At 35.8% G+C, this 14057-nt stretch overlaps 1 long non-coding RNA gene across 1 annotated transcript in view; it reads right to left on the bottom strand.

Moving 5' to 3' along the window:
• LOC116807806 (uncharacterized) overlaps window positions 1-9200 on the bottom strand; it is a 54400-nt gene extending 45200 nt beyond the window's left edge. Inside the window, exon 1 of the long non-coding RNA XR_012054527.1 lies at window positions 8829-9200. This is a non-coding gene — a long non-coding RNA (uncharacterized lncRNA). The remainder of the gene's footprint in view (window positions 1-8828) is intronic.
• Between the last annotated feature and the right edge of the window lie 4857 nt (window positions 9201-14057).

The raw sequence follows: 14057 nt of genomic DNA, 5'->3' as shown, positions 1-14057 counted from the left end.
AATTAAAGAGGTTTGTGCTATTCCAGGGTTCTAACAAATACACCTGCATTTAAAAACATCTGATCTCCTATTCTCTTTGCAGTATGTAGTGAACTAGATTTCCAAATGAGCTAATCTACCTGCCCTCATTAAGGGAGGAGATATCAACTGTTAAAAATATTTTGTCATTATAACACTAGACAGGAGATAACCACGTCTTGAAAATCATCAAGACTTAGATGCTGACGATTTCTGGAAATCTTCTTGGCTTCTTGTTGGCATATTAGTATTAACATGCTTCATTTGGATGAGATGCATCTCTTCACCATGTCTGTAATTCAATCTTGTCATGGTAATTTTTAAGTTCAAAGAAGATAATTTTGTACTTCACTCTGCTTTTAGCATGTGAGAATGCAAAAATCAGATACAGTGAATTTTTCATTCAGTAGAAAACTCTCAGTAAAGTGAATGACCCTTTAAAAAATGTTAGGAAGCCAGGACACTCAGAATATCAGAAGCACATTTCAATCTGGTTGCATCGGAAATACTCAAGAGCAAGAGTGAATCGTGGGGAACGTATTTTCAGGCTTAGAGAGCACCTGTATTCTTGGGGATGAGCTGAAATTGTTAGAAAATCTACCCAATTAAGTGAAAGCATAAAAATAAGAAAAAAAACATGTCCCAAGGATTTCACAGGCTCTTCATTGAATCCTGTTTAATGCTGTTCAGACAAAACCCTACACATGCATTGACTAAGATATGGTTATTCAGAAACTTGATTAATTTCAAAAGTAAATGACAGAATATTTAGAACTATAAAAACACAGAGGACATCCTGTATGGAGCAATCACAAGCAAAAGAAAGAATAGCCCACAGATAGGATATTTTTCAAAGATTTAGAAGACTCAGGTTTAAAGCCTTATTCATTCATAAGCTCAACAAATTACTTAATATAGCTAAACTATTTTCTCTTCCACAACTATTATACAAACTGTTTACTAGATCCGTCTTCAGTCCAACTATCTCCCAAACCACTCTGACAATGGTCTGGGAAAATATTAGATTATCTAGTTGAAAGCTGTGCCAAGGAGAATGCTAATAGGAGTTAAACTTTCTGGGTATTGCCTAAGCCTGTCTCTCATATCTATTTAATATACCACTGTACTTAAATCCATTGCAAATCTGTGAAAAATGCAAGAAAGAGCAGTTTCCATTGTGTAATACTGTAGTGTTATGAGAAAGAATGTTCCGTGTAAACAGAAAGTAAATCCTTTCTGTAAAATAATGAAAATAATGATGTCACTATGCACCCCTGAAGTACAAGAACTTATTTTAGATTTCACTTTTCCATTCAGAAATTCTACCTTTAAACCATTCAGCAAATTTATATGACATTGTCAGTATAGATAGGCAGATGCAAACCTGATGTTGATACCTGTACTCCAAAGCGTGTAAGTCTGCTTTTCTGTAGGACATAGTCATTCCCAGGCTGGTGGAGTTTGTGCTCCTCAACAAAAACACTGTTCAGACAAATACAAGGTCACACTAGATCAGCCAATACCTTCATAAGCTTGTCTTCAACCTAGGGTTTGTTTCAAGAATCACAAAGCAAATCTCATTCACTAGGACTGAGAGGAGTTCAATCTCTCAGGAGGTTTACCAGAGAAAGATTTTTGCAATAGCATTTTAGGACCAACTTCTTGAGTCTTGTGTCATAACTCTTAGCAGAAATTAAACAGCAGCAAGCAGTCACAAATGTTTCTGAAAAAAAAACATGTTGGTCACTTGATTTAGAAATTTAACATATAAAATTACACTAAGAGCTATTAGGACCTACACTGGTGTAACGTTTAAGTAAATTGTCACACCTCTAATCCATAGACTTCTACAGGTATAGAATAAAAATAAGGTTATGTTGAAATTGTTTGAATATTGCTGGTTTTGCCACTAGTTTTCTCTGCAAACTTAGCTGATATTGCAGACAGAATCCATGCAGTGCAAATTAGCCTCTATTTCAAAGATACTAGCTTCAAAATGAAGTTCATTTTCTTGCATAAATAGAATGCAATATAAACAGAGGTTCTCAGACAACTCAACATCGAGACTGAAAAATACTTTCAATCTGTGCTAGTTAGCAGCAAACAACATTATGTTTCCCCGAATGGCTATACTAAACATTTAACAAAAAAAAAGTCTACATTTAGAAGCCGTAATTTGACTGGTTTCAGTTGCAAAGCCTTCTGATTACTACTATTAAAAAACTTACCATGATTCATGCCCATTTCTGAAGAAAAATGTTGTCTGGGAATGAAAACCCACAACAATAACTTGTATATTTTTCATTAAATTATGTTTTTTTTCTATGGTTTTGAAGGATTTTAAATGCTTTTAAAATAGGTAGTATTTTTAATGTCAATTTCATTCCCACTGTGCAGGCTATTATTTTTATTTAACCAGTAAAATGGAGGGAAAAAAAATAAAATTAAAATCAGGGTTAAAGCATGCAGAAAAAAAGGCTGGTTATTTATTATATAACTATATTTTAGGTCTATGTTTCAGTAAGAAATCAAATTTAAATGGATGATAATACAATTATAATGAAAATTAATTTGAAAAAAGTGTTATTGTGTAAAATATTGGAAGAAATCTACTTTCTTGATAGCATCTGGGGGAAAAAAAAAGGAGAAAAAATTAATCAAAAATTCACAAATACCTCATTTTCTTGCCCTGCTCCTACCCCAAACTGGAACAATATGAAAAGACAACACTGCATTGCATCTCCAGATGTCAAAATTTATTACCTCTGTTTTCCTTCCATTCACAAGAAAAGCTTTGGTCTGGGAGAGTATCATGTCTAAGAGGCAAGTACAAAAAATTCCAAGAAAACAGTTTGGAAAGGAACCATCTCAATCTCACTGTTTACACAGTACATTTACCTGTCTGAAGATCATAAATTATATGATCTTCATCTGCCACTTTCAAATTACGTCTAATATGTATAATAGCATAATTAAAAATTTATTATTCAAGAGCTGATTTATTCTCTGTGGACTTGTTAGAGAGACAATGTTGCAATTTTCAAATTTTGGTTACTCCATATATAGAGATATAGGAAAAAAGGCACTTAATGTTTGATTTAATCAGTCTTATAATACTGGAGTATTTCTGGGATTATCATTCTATGTATGTACATATATGTATGTATAAATACATATACATGTATGTAATGTTTATCCCAGTTCAACTACTGCTTGACAAAAGATTAATGATGAGAAGTACTGGAGGTGTCACTTCTCAGGTACTTAAGAGGGTATTAATATTAAATTTAATATACCTATTATCAAATTATCAGCCCTAATAAAAAAGAAAACAAAGTATGGATTATATCCCCTGGCAATATGAAGAGTTCAGGAAATGAAAAGTGTTTTGATCATATAAAATATACAGTATTGTTAGTGCAGAAGCGCTGTATCAACTTCAGTGACCCATTTACAGGTTATTCTTTCATTGTTTTAAAGGTATTATGAATTAGAGCTCTGCAGTTTCAATAGCATCAAACACATGAAATAGAACCCGTGTGCCTCAGTTAACCTTAAACAAGTATCTGAAAGCAAGAGAGACAGATTTAATGGATGTGATGTCATTACACTATATAATACGTGCCAGAAAGAAAGAACAGAATATAATAGAATATCAGGGCAACATAGGAAAGCCATTTTTTAGCTATTTAAAGCTTCAGAAAAATGAGCCAAACCTGTGAGGAAGAGGCTGAAGTGCATGTAGTAATACATCCTAAAATATCAAGACACTTAAGTTTTTCCATCCTCTTTAGCATTTTGTATTCAAAATCTGATGCTGTGCCAACAATCTCCAGAAAAAGTACTTTTAACTCTTGCTGCAACCTGATACTGTTGTAAAGTTCAGCATGAAATCTCCATTTATTTCACTATATTGTTCTGCTCCCCTTTCTAAATGGCTTCAATAGAAATAGGCCTTCACTTGCACCAATCTTCCTAATTTTTTTTCTATTGTCAACAGTTCCTTTCTGCCTTTTTGGAAATTACTATGGCCTTAGGTTTAACTCAAACAGCAAATGCAGAAATGACTATGTGATTCATATGGACTTTGAACAAGTTCCATGTAGCCAGAGGGAGACTTTCACTGATTTCAATGGGAGATTACTAAACAAAGCTGGGGGTGCATGAACTTTTGACCGGACACTTTTAAATCCAGTACTAATTTTTCCCTTTTTTTTGATCTCATTCTTAAATGTACAGATTCAAAATCATTAAATGTCAGAGTCCAGCATATGGCATCAGCAACATGCTCTTTGGTAGAGAAGTCTACATGTTATCAAGTTTTAATTAATTTATCTTCTTCATGAAAAGAAGACAGATTGATAATGTCCTCTGAGAAGATAAAACAATCAAGTCTAGCATCTGAAAAGTCCTGTCAGTGTTTAAGCAGAGCACCCAGGAAAAGGCTTACTGTCTTTTGAGAACAGGAGCAGAAACTTTGGAAGTAGAAACTGAAGACTCTGCTGAGGCCACTGAAAACAATGCTTTCATTTTACATTTGATGAGTCCACGTTTGCTTTCATTGTCATTTCCATTATCGAATGATCTCCTTTCTGAAAAGGGATAACTAGTTATTGATTCAAATGTCAGCAGCTAAATGCTATTAGCCAGGAGCAGCACCAAAAAGGAAGGCCACTGCATAAACAATATTGTACACTCTTCCTCTGCAGGACTGCAACTCCTATACTGTCTAGGCAGACTTATGGCTCAGCATAACTGTGGATCTTATAATCATTCATATATTTATCTTCACAAAATCCCTGCTATTCCTCTTACACTTATTTTAGAAGCAGGCAGTACATGTCTAGGGCGCTCTTTCTATCACATTAGGACCATGAGCAGCAGTGTAGCTACAGCATTATGGAGGTTGGGGCAGGTCAATTTTCCAAAAAATGTTTCAAGTGCTTGCATTAACCCTTGTGAAGCTAATTCAATTGTATCCTAATCTGCCTGACAAAATCACAATGGATCTAGAAATTAACTGAAGCCTCCAAGTCAAATGATTTGTCAGTTATTTCATGCTGAAACTAGTTTGAGATATCCACACAGAGTTTATGGATTGTTATGGATTATTTCTTTCTATCCCAGGGCTAGCTGACAGTGTGAAGCCTGGACACAAAAGTAGGCACCAAGGTAAGCAGTGAGAACATACACAGGCTCCCTTCTAAATAGCTAAGGGTGTAATACCACAAAGCAATAAGTGAGCAGGTTGATTATGAGAAAATATGGTAACAAATATCCTTTGTGCATAAGGTTCTGAAAATTGCTGAAAGCTATTCCTCTTTTTTTTAGCCTCCAGGAGATTTCTAAATCTCTAAATAGCAATCTGAATTTCTTAGCTATCCACACACACGATCCATAACTTGAGCTCTCTGCAAATCTCCTGTTTTATCTCTAATTCAAAAGATCACTTCCTGAAAGCTCTGAAGGGAAAACAGTGAGGCATTTCTTTCCTTTCCTCTTTGAACCACCTCCTATGCTTTGCACCAGTGAAAGGCCTAGTTAGTCTAGACCTAATTTCCTGGGGAAGAAAGTATATTCTTTACTAGAAAGAGCTGATCCACACTTTCTTGCAGAATTAAGCCCTAACAAAAAGAGACAATAAGAACTAGCAGATTTATGCTTCAAAAAATATTAGAGTATTTCTCTTAGAGCAAAATTGTTTTTCTTGTATAACAATGAGAAGGGTTAAAGGTAAAAATTTCTCGTCTTTTTTTTTTGTCATTTATTCTGTCTCCTGAATAAGGGCTTCTTTTGAGCTCCTGAGCACAAAAGTGCATCTGGAAAATATCAACTAACGTATTTCAAAGTTATTATGCGAAAATAAAACCACTGAACATATTTTTTTATGAACCCTTCCAAGAAAATTCACTTCCGAGACCTGGCTTGAGAATGAGCAGGAGATATTTTTCAGCCCAAAATAATTTTATGAGAAAGGTTTAAATGTTTGGAAAATATGTTGGAACTGTAATTTATCCCTTAACCAACAGCCTCAGTGATGGATTACATGACCAATAGAATGAATCTGTGTGTATACACACGTGCACACATAATTTCTTTTGTTTACCTTTGGATCAAAAATAGAATGTTACAACATTTGTTTTATCATTTTCGATCCCCCTGAGGCATTGTGACATTTGGTACATTTATTTTTCCTGTTAAGAGATGATTCCTTAATTGTTTGAAGCAGGTGGAGGAAATATTTAGCAGAATGTTTACACTGTGATGACTATATATCGGGGAGGGAAAGGGGGAACGTGTTTGAACATGCACAGAAAGCCAGGAGGTGATTACATTTCTTTCTTCTGTGCAGTCCAATATACAAGCTGGAAAAATATTAATTCCACAGTGGAGCTAGTAACAGTATACAGATTTCAAAGGGGACACAGGCCTCCTGTCATTAGCTTTGGTTCAGCACCTAAGTGAGGTTAGAGTGCTTGCAAATATGGGCAGCCTTCTTACTGACCAGCTTGGAACACTAAGCTTTTCTTTCCACAGAAAAAGGTAAATTTCTCCAAAATTTATTTTGGGGGACCAAAAGGGAAAGTTCTCCCTGCATCCTCCCTCCCTGCTTCCACTGACTCCTTACTTGTTTAAGTCAGGAAACTTAAAATAAAGGTCTTTGTGCATGAAAGGCAGGATATGCTAACTGAAGTTCAGCAAGGAAAACATGGGTATATCAACTTTTGTTCTGTTAGTAAGGTTAAAAGGATGTGGTAGAATACTTAAATTCACGAGTCTTAGCCGCACAGCTACAGCTGAATCCAGACCTATTCTCTTTAATTCTGTAATGAAAGTTTATGACAACTTTTTATCCATTTTTAGGAGACAGAATATCTCTGTAATTGCATAAGATAAACTCCTAGGGAATATATTGGGATGACAGTGGGAAGAGACTTACTTCTATCTTCATTCGCTAAGACACCCCTCATCTGCTAACAGTTTTCAGCAGACCCCAGTTTCTTGGGGAAACTCCAAATTTAAATCCACTTGGTGGAAGAGAGAGCTCTAAATGCCCTATCAGGAGTTTTCCTGAGCTATTCTAATTCCTAGGGCAGTGAAAGGACAACAGCTCTCCCGAGGCTCAGATCATTATTCTGGCCACTGGATATTAAATATGTATAATTTATACTAGGAACAAAGAATATTTAAATATCTGTTTGGGAACTTCAGCACCATTCATATGAGAGAATGCCATCTTAAATGGAGGAATACAGCACATCAACACAGGATTCTTCTCTCAGAAAAAAAGGAAAATTTGGGTTTCAAGCTTCTGGGAAAATTAGTTTAATCTCCCTGGACTGTTAGGTAAAAGGGCAACATTATTACCACCAATAATACATCATAGCTGTAACTATGTTTTTCTCTTCAGTTATCCTAATATAAATACCATGGTTAGCACAACATGAAATAATTTTGTTTCTGGTTTGAATGAGCAAAAACAGAGATGCCTTTATTTGATCTGAGCCAATTAGGGCTTTTTGTTGGTTTATTCAGACACAAAATAGTTTGAATATTCAGTCTATTTGCTACTTACACAAACTCATTGTTTGAATAATCATTAGGAACAGGAACTGTGTCCAGCAAGATGGATAGCAAGTAAAGGGTTAATTGGGTAACGCTGTTTTTGGAGCGCACACATATACGAGGATGTCAAGAGATATTGCTTAGGCACCCATATGAAGCCAGTTCACATTATTCATAATGAATAATGAAATTTGCTGCTCTTCAAACTGCATTAAAAGTTTTTTGCCACTACTATTACCAGGACCACAATTTTTTCTATAGTATTTTGCTTGTGTTTACCCCTGAGATGATTTTCAACAGAATTTACTGTTAAATGGGAGTGAAACTGGCACAATCTATCCCAGAATAATTTCCATCTTTCTAAATCAAAGTATATCAATAGCAATATCCAAATATTATTAATAATTTAGTCTATTCAATGATATGGGGTTTTTTTGTGACAAATATTTTTGTGATAGAAATATACAGGAGATGATTTTAAGTAAAATCCAGAGAGCTCCACTTCACCTATTTTAAAAGCAATAATTTTCAAGTTATCTAGTTCTTAACAGGGTCCACCAGAAGCCCACAGATCTCCCTGTATCACAGAACTTCCGTATTGTATCAGATATTAAAAAAACTACATGCTGTGTTTTGATATTTATTTAACATAATAATACTGCAAAGTCATAGTGCCATGGAGGCTGGGAGCAACAAGAATACAAGGCCACATAGGACAAGGGGGAATGGCTTCAAACACAGAGAGAGTGGCTTAGATTTGATAAACTCTTCACTAAGAGGGTGGTGAGGCACTGAAACAGGTTGCTCAGAGTTGTGAACTGTTCCAGGCCAGGCAGGATGGGGCTTTGAGCAACCTGGTTTAGTGAAACTTGACCCTGCTCATGGCAGGGGCATGGGGAACTAGATGATGTTTAGGATCACTTCCAAACCAAACCATTCTATGATTCTATAAAGAAGATAAGACCAAAGCTCAGAATCCTGGATTCTGTCCTCAGCTTTGTCCCTTACCAGCTCTGTGATTTTGGACCACTCTGCTTTTTTCTTTGGCCTTCCAAATAATGCTTACTTTTATCTACTTAAACACAAACTCCACTGGGAAGGTACTGTCTTCTGATGGAGACAAGAGAAGAATGTTTAGCACAGTGGGGCTCTGATCTCATCTGATTCCTTTAGACAAGACAGTACTAGAAATAAATCATTGTAATAATATTCTTATTTGCAGTTGAGATTAAACCTAAAGTTACCTTATTGGAGTGTCATCCTGGTTCCTGTGATATTTGTCTGAAACTTTCTTCTTACAGTATAACAAATGTGCTTTAACTCCATTGGTCAGCTTCTTCCTCTAATGCAGACAGCTTAATGGATTTTTCTTCAGCCCAGTACAGCTTGTTTCTGAGTATTAATTTCAACTTCAGGTTATTGTGCAAATTATGTCCTAGCTGGAAATTGAACCACGTTGACCACTGAAAAAGAAGAGCCTAATATATGACCTGTATTAGACAAATTTGCCCAGCCAGCAAAGTAAAGTTGGATTGATTTTCACTCTGTCATAATGAGATATTTTGTTAGACAAGTTCTCCACCCAGTGGCTGCAAATGTTCTTGGGAGCAAGGATATGATCTCCAGTACGATACTACAGAAATGCTGGAGATCTAAATCCTGAATATATAGCTCAGTTGATTCAAAGGAAGACAGGCAAAAGGATGTTTCTTTCATTTGGACCTAAGAAATCTGTATAACACAGTGTTAAAGTCATGTAAGACAAGAAAAAAATAGACTAAGGAAATACAGTGGATATAACATTTTACCCCTCCCTTCCAAAACCTGAAAATTTACAGTTACATTCTCTCAATTCTCCACATTTTAGAATAACTTATCAATATGGGTTCAGAACTATGGGGAGTATTTTGTCTGCTCATTTGCTTTCAGCACAGAAATGCAAGTCAATAATTCCATTTCCAATCTGCCATCAACAATATGTGGTTTTCCTGAAAGTTATGTACAATGGAAAAATTGAGGAAACACTTTAGAAAAATTTCTTTACACTTATAAACTGTACAGACTCCAATGCAAACAAGTGGTCATCTGTAAGATATATGAGTGTCTTTTCATCATAACACACAACTGTCACTCAGATTTAAGATCATTTCACTTAGTTATGCCCAGATAAATTTGGGAAGCAGCATTAGATCGGAAGATTGGTTTTGAGAAGAGATGCCTGACACATGGAAAGGCAGTGGTATTTTGTCTGATTTTTATCCAAATTTTATCTCAAATACAAAAATCACTATGGTTGAATTTCAGTCAGGGCTAGACAGCTTTCCATACAGCAAAGTTTGGCAGCCCTTACAGCTGTCTCCCACAGCAGTAGACCAGAAAACCTCTGCTGCATTTCTTTTTTAAGCTAACAGCAGCAGCAGTGAAATGTATTTTTGTCTCTGTGGTTTTGATAGACAACAACTTCAAAAATTAAAAACATAAATTAAAAATTAAAATCAACACCATGTATTTATATAATATGAGCTTGACCATAGTTCATTTCCTTCTTACTAGAGATCACAGAATCACAGAATCATTTAGGTTGGAAAAGACCTCCCACAGTGTCAAGTCCAACTGTTGACCAATAACCACCTTGTCAACCAGATCATAACACATAGTGCTTTTCCCAGCTCATGCTTTCCCTTTCCCCCCAATAGTTTACATGTTTTGAATTTGGTTTTGCCTCTTTCTCTGATATTTGTTGGTTCTTTTCAGTCAGTTTTATATCTAGTCAGAGAGTATATTATGTAATGAATTTGAAAATTACTGCATTTTAATATGTAAATCCCTGTTTATTGATGATGATTTTTTGGCCAATTAAAAACTCCAAAATCCAACAATGGTGGGTTTTTAAATTTTTGATTCACTTTTAACATCTATAAAACACAGGCTGAACAAGTAAACAAAAGCACCCACATTCACACACCTCTTCCCCTGATTCTCACAGCACTTTGTACATGAGATGCCACTCTTCTGTTCTCTGACACAGAACTGCAGTCTGGCTTTGAAAACAAGTTGTAGCTTTTTCACATGAACAGAGAAAAGTACTACCCATATAGATTATGGAATGAATTAAGTAAGACGGGAGAGGAAATTAAAGTTTGCAGTTAGGATTTTGTCCTGTGAGTTTGACAAATAAGTTCAGCAAACTATAACTTAGAAGGAAATATTTAAAAACAATGTATTCTCAAAATACAGATGCTTTGCTTTATTGTTGTTTTATTTGCTAGGTTCTTATGTTTTATAGGCTTAATCTTTTAGGCGGAAAAAAACCCCTTCATTTTATATTTTATGCCACTGTTTACCCAGTCTATAGATATTTCTGCTACTAGCCAACATTTATGACATTCCAGCTCACTTGAAAAATCAAACTTGAATTTTCACAATTTTTCCTGTTAAACAGTGTTATGTTTTTCTAACTGTAGTTTAGATACTAATTATAGTTATCATTTAAAATGAAAATAAATATTTTTTTCATTAAGTATAGGGGATCATTATTGGGAATGTGAAATGGAAATGTGGTGTCTAAATGATTTTTTAATAAATAAAAGAGAAAGGATGGATGAAGTGAGCATGGATGAAGGGAATCATTAAAGGTTTGGTTATCTCTAAAAATTATAAAGATCAGACATTTTAGACAAGGCAACTAGTATTTAGTTTTGTGTGCAGAATTATCCCACTCTTCTACTTGTTATAGGTAATTTTTTTAATGAGAGAAACTATGGAGAGGAATCATGCAGTAGAGATTTTAAATGTAAGAGAGATTTCACTGGAAGAGAAAAGTATTCTTACTTTAAATTGCCTTTTCATTTTTTTTTTAGTAGAATCTAAATTGTGATTAATTTCATGCATGGAGTTTAAAATCTCACAGCTCATCGGGAAAAAGGGCAGAACTACCTTGAAGCTGGAGTAACTCTGTGCAGCTTCAGCCCACTCAAGCAGCAGGTTCACACTGGGTTCCTGTGCTTAAATTTGTGGGAGAACCAGTCCCAGGCTCGCGGGATCCCTTTCCCGCTAGCCGGCCCCGGGACATGGATGCTGTAACTCCCCAGGTAGGGAAAGGCACAGATTTTTCCAAACTGTTAGCCGACCTCCCCACCTAGTGGCAATGTAGTGGAAGGGTTCAGGCTAGTGCTTCAAATTAAATCTCTGGGTGAAATTGTTATGAAGCACAAATGCTCCGAAATAATGCTGTGATTTATTTATTAATATGCAATTATTAGGGCCTCATAATTGCACAGTCTGCACATCAGCGCAGGTAACCCCTCCAAAAACGTACCACATTTCAGTGAAATCAGAGTTTAGATATTGTCTGGCCCTTCTCTGTCATGTCTTTGACAAGTACTAATATTTCATATTCATTCCCTACAGAAACTAACAAAGCTACTTGACATTCACTTGTATTCCTTAATATAACTCCAGGTGACAGAGCCATTTCAATTTACCTGTCCAAAAGAATGGGGTCATAATGCCTAACAATGCTTTGCAGTGAGCAACACCAAAGAAGGTATCATACAAATACAGAACAGTATTCAAAGACACAAGTCGTTATGGAGAAAATACTCTAAGCCCTGTATCACATATTAATCAACTTAGGGTCGGACTTGGTGCATCACACCAACATTTGGCCTTATCACTAAGTCTGGTAACTCTAGCCACCAACAGCTGTAATACTAATACATATTTTTTGATATATCTTGCTAAGCTGGTTAGCTGAGATAGAACTTCGTGACCTGAAATTCATATTTTCATCTTCCCTGCTACTTAAGCACTAAGAATCACTGCCCAGATTATCACTGATCATGACACAGTTAGATGGACTTGATATTAAAGAAAATACCATAGCCTCACATTTATGATTCTAAACAAAGGAATCCAGGATGATTTTCTGATATTTTGGTTGTGTTCAGGCCTAAATTTAAGAGAAAGCATAAACTTTCCCTTAAGTTCCAAAGGTCTCTATCTATCTATCTCATAAACGTGTACACTTCATTTTCTATTCTTGTTCCCTTGACTGATGGTTGCTGCTTCAGTCTTCAAGGGGTCTGAAGAGTTGTCTAGTTGCCTCTACAAATGCCATGTATTTTCTACTGGGCTTACTTTGGGTAGTGTACTCCACAGAGGCATGTGCTCTGCAATCATCTTTTCCAAAATTGGTTTGTAGTGATACAGAACTCAAATTTCATAATAGCTTCAAACTGATCTCTCCTGCTTTTGCAAGAGGGAGCAACCAAAACAATGGCCCAACAGATGTGCTAAAAGTTAGCCAGTTGCAGCCAATCTTGATAAATTGACAAAGAAAAACACTGGAAGTGAGGAGAATCATCTCTCTGTAATATTTTATTATTTGGAATTTCAGACATGCATCTTTCCTTTGTTTGACTGGATCCTCAAATTTATTCCTGCAAAGATTTTTGTGCTAATAGCTTTGCACTTTATTGTGACTATCAAAGGAAAGTCCTCATTCTCATGATTGTGTAAGCCTGAAATTCTCAAGAACAAGAGGGTATCTATCCTAAAAATAGAACATCAGAAAAAAAAAATACTTGCAATGAAAGTGGACATTCTGGGGACGGGAGGGGATGGGAGGGGATGGGGGGGTGGTGGGGTGTACGTTTATTTTTGTTTACTGACTGAACTTTAAAAAAGCTTTTCTGAGATGTTTTAACACTTCTCCGTTCATCCACCTTTGACCAGTAATGTTGATAACCTCCTGGTGTCAGTATGGCTCTACTGCAATACTACTTTGCAAAGCCCTGAATAGAGATAAAAAACTCCATGTTTGAATATGAGAACTAAATACACTGGTTAGAGGCTGGGATGTCAGTATGCTAGAGGAGCTACTTAGCTACATAAAGCAGATTATTTCTTTACACGCAGATCCTTTGTAAAAATTCTTATTCTAGCTATACTGTACTATTGCCACAGTTCTGCTTATGAAGAGGATACCTTGATAATATTGTCTGCACAATATAACTATATTGTACATTTTCTGTACAATATAGTAGACATGGAATTATTTGGGAAAAAACATGTTATTTGCCACTACATTTATTTCACTTACTGTACAAAAATGAGAATAGTGGTAAAACAAATGTTTGCACCCACCCCAAGCCAACTATGACGGTTCATTCTCCTTTCACCCCAGAGCTGGTTAGTCAAAAGCAGCAGCAGCTGAATCAAGTTGTCCTGAGGTACGATTTTTCTTTCACTCAAACAGAAGCAACATCCATTAAATTATGAGTCTCACTCATCAGTCACTTCCTAAACTGTGATCATTTATGCCCAAACATCAATCCAGCAGTACAAAGACTGGAGGGTATGGCAGCTTTACTTATGTGTACAAATCTGCCTTTAATTCTCCTATAATCTGCCACATAACCAGATTTCTACTTAACCTGTTAGCAAGGGAATATGTCAGAGTGTTCTCTCTT

This window comes from Taeniopygia guttata, chromosome 2 (genome assembly GCF_048771995.1).
Source record: "Taeniopygia guttata chromosome 2, bTaeGut7.mat, whole genome shotgun sequence".
NCBI classification, from domain to species: domain Eukaryota; kingdom Metazoa; phylum Chordata; class Aves; order Passeriformes; family Estrildidae; genus Taeniopygia; species Taeniopygia guttata.
This window is presented reverse-complemented; position numbering and strand designations above follow the sequence as displayed.